Here is a 3,081-nt window from a genome sequence, read left to right as displayed (position 1 = left end):
TGTGAAATTAGGTGTATAAGTGTATATGTTGGAGCTTGAATTGTGAGCATTGGGACTTTGTGGAGGTTGGGTACTTACGCTTTGATGATTTTGGAAGCTTGAAGGGATGTGTTGGTTAGTGTTTTGGCCTTGGACAACACGCGCAAATCGGCCAAGGTATGGTTTAGGTTTCGCACGTTTAATATGTAAGGTTGTGTGAAAACTTAGGCTAGAGAACTATAAGATAAGTTGAAATGGTCTTGTGCATTAAATAATTAGTTTTGTGATGTTGATGATAAATTGATGATTGGGCTTGTGTTGGAATTAATGAGTATGAATTATTGGTGTTAATGACTATGTGTTATTGGAATTAATAATGGTGAGTTGGTGATGTTGTTGGCGTATGTTAATGAGATTTTTTGGTTATGGCTTGCTGATTGGTTAATGATTATCTATGGGTTGTTATTAATAAATTGAAGAAGTAAGTTAACAAATTTTTTAAAGTTGTAGCTTGTAGGTTGGAATGGTGAATATTGGAATTAATGTATGGATTTTATGGAATGGTGAGTATTAATGTGCTAGTGGTTGGTGTTCATAAAAAGGGACTTGATATGTTATAAATGAGCAGGTTTTGTGGATGTTGATGTTTGAACTTGGTAAAAATGGGGTTTGGCATGTTTTGGTAAACTTTGAATTTTGATGAACTTTGAAAGTCCATAACTTGCTCCTCAAATTTTGGATGCAAATGAGGTTTGTTTTAAATTAAAGAATGTTTGATAAGCTTGAGATTGATATAAAGTTTGTGGAAAATCGAATTTTGTAGAGGAAGTTATGGATGTCGAAAATTCGGTGCTAAAAACTGAAATTTTAAATGTTGCAGCAGAACCAGGTTTTCTGGTGTGTGCCCACGCACACTGTTGTGCGCACGCATCCAACAGAAGCAAAAATTTTACCTGTGCGTACGCACGCCTTTGTGCACACGCACACCTGGTGTTTTTCGTAAAGTGTGCGTACGCACGCCCTTGTGCGTACGCACGCACTAGGATAGGCTTTCTGTTGGTGGCGCTCGCAGGGAGTGATGCGCACGCACACCAAGTAATTTCCTGGCTGGTGTGTGCACGCACATGTTCTGCTTTCTTTCTGAGTTGTGCGCATGCACACATGTGTGCGTACGCACAAACCCTGTTTTTCAACACCTGTGTTTTTCTGTTTTAAACATGATTTTGAATCCCTAAACTCCGATTTTTGCCCTGTTAACCCTAGATTCTACTAGTAAGTCTAGTAAATAGCAGAAGTTAGAAAACTGAGGTAACTTGGGGATGAAGAAAAGAGCAAATGAGATGAATTATAATAGAATGATGTGAGAGCTAAATGAAAACATGTTGCTATGGCTATAAAGAATGAATGTATGGAGATGATGATGATAAATGATGAGATTTGGGATGACTATGTGTGGCCGGAATGGTCGAGGCGTGTATGTGGCCGAAATGGTCGAAATGGCAAGGTCTGGGTGTAATCCCGCTTGCGTATTAATTTGAAAATGTGTTCGGATGGCAAGTTGAGGGTGGAAGTTCCCTGTCTTGTCGTAATGTAGATGTGGGGAAGGTGGAAAGGCACTCTCCTTCGTATTGTATCCCCCATGTTCTTCTCTGGTTACAAGGTGAAAAGGCACACTCCTTCGATGTGGAAAGGCACTCTCCTTCATGAAACCTCCAGGAGAAGGTGGAAAAGCACTCTCCTTCGTTTATGATCCTCCTGGAGATGCGCAACCTAGAGACCAATATCTGGGTTAGCTACCAGATGTGTCGGGTTCTGGCAAAGTAACTGACACGTGATCTCACGGCCAGTAGGATAGACATTCATCATATGCATATGTGTGCTTTGTTTGCTATGCCTTAATTGGGAATGCCTAATTGATTATACTCTACTAATTGTTGTAAATGTTACTTGAACTAATTGTTTTCTACCTGTGCTTGCCTTGTCTGTTTGTTTTGTCTATGCGAATCATTGGAGATAGAGGTATGGAGGAAAGGTGGACAGGTTTAGAGTTAAGGTTAAATTTTTAAGCTAGGTTTAAAATTCCCTAGAAGACCACCCTTTTTATGATTTCTGTTTAATAATTTTAAGCTTTATAATTTGAGAGTCGGCGTTCTAGGATTGCCTCTGGCATTCCCAGGACCTTATATATTATATGCGTGGCACCTTTACCATGCTGAGAACCTCCGGTTTGCATCCTATACTGTGTTGTTATTTTCAGATGCAGGTCGAGTGGCACCTCGGTAGGCGTCTGAAGTTTTTGCGGCGAAGTGGTTTACTTTGGGATCTCCTTTTGCTACTTTGATATATATATATATATAGCTTCTCCACTTGTATGTAAGAACACTTTGTTTATGTACCTCTTAGAGGTTTTATGGAAAACTAGGGTTTTGAACACGTTCTTTTGGGTTATTATTATGTATATATATGTACACGTGTGTTCTCTGGCCAGCCTTGGCTTCGCAGGCTGAGTTAGGAGCTTGTTATTTTGTATTATTGACCTTCTACTCGTGTCATCTATATATATTTGTTATTGAGCTTTAGTTTTCTTCTCACGCAAGTAACCACATTTTCTGAGAGTTACGCTTTTTGATTTTGCGATTTTGTTTTACCTATTTTTCAAGGCTCCTAGCATACTATCTCTTTTTCATTATTATTATTATTATATATTTTACTTTTAGAGGTCGTAATACCTTGCCACCTCAACTTTATGACTTAAGCATAAGACTCTGTGTGGTAGGGTGTTACAAGCACAATCAAACAATTAACCAAATAAACCAGCAACAATTTCTCCATTAGTTCAATCAGCAAATTCAAAATAGTTCCAGACACTTTTAGCAACAATTTAGAACCTATAAATCTAAAATAAACTATCCTAACCACCTAAATGTACTAAAATAGAAAATTAAACTAACTAAACTAATTAAACCAATCTAATAAACTGAAACTAACTAACAGGATTTGAAAAAAATAGAGTTCAAACAAAGAACCTTGAATACAGGGTGTAGAAGCAACAAAGAATGAAGGATGAAAGCGACGATACCGGGTTGTTGCCAGCACTAGAGG

The sequence above is a fragment of the Arachis stenosperma genome, chromosome 1 (assembly GCF_014773155.1).
Source record: "Arachis stenosperma cultivar V10309 chromosome 1, arast.V10309.gnm1.PFL2, whole genome shotgun sequence".
In the NCBI taxonomy this organism is placed as follows: domain Eukaryota; kingdom Viridiplantae; phylum Streptophyta; class Magnoliopsida; order Fabales; family Fabaceae; genus Arachis; species Arachis stenosperma.
The sequence above is the reverse complement of the archived record's forward strand: the minus strand, read 5'-3'. Positions refer to the sequence as shown.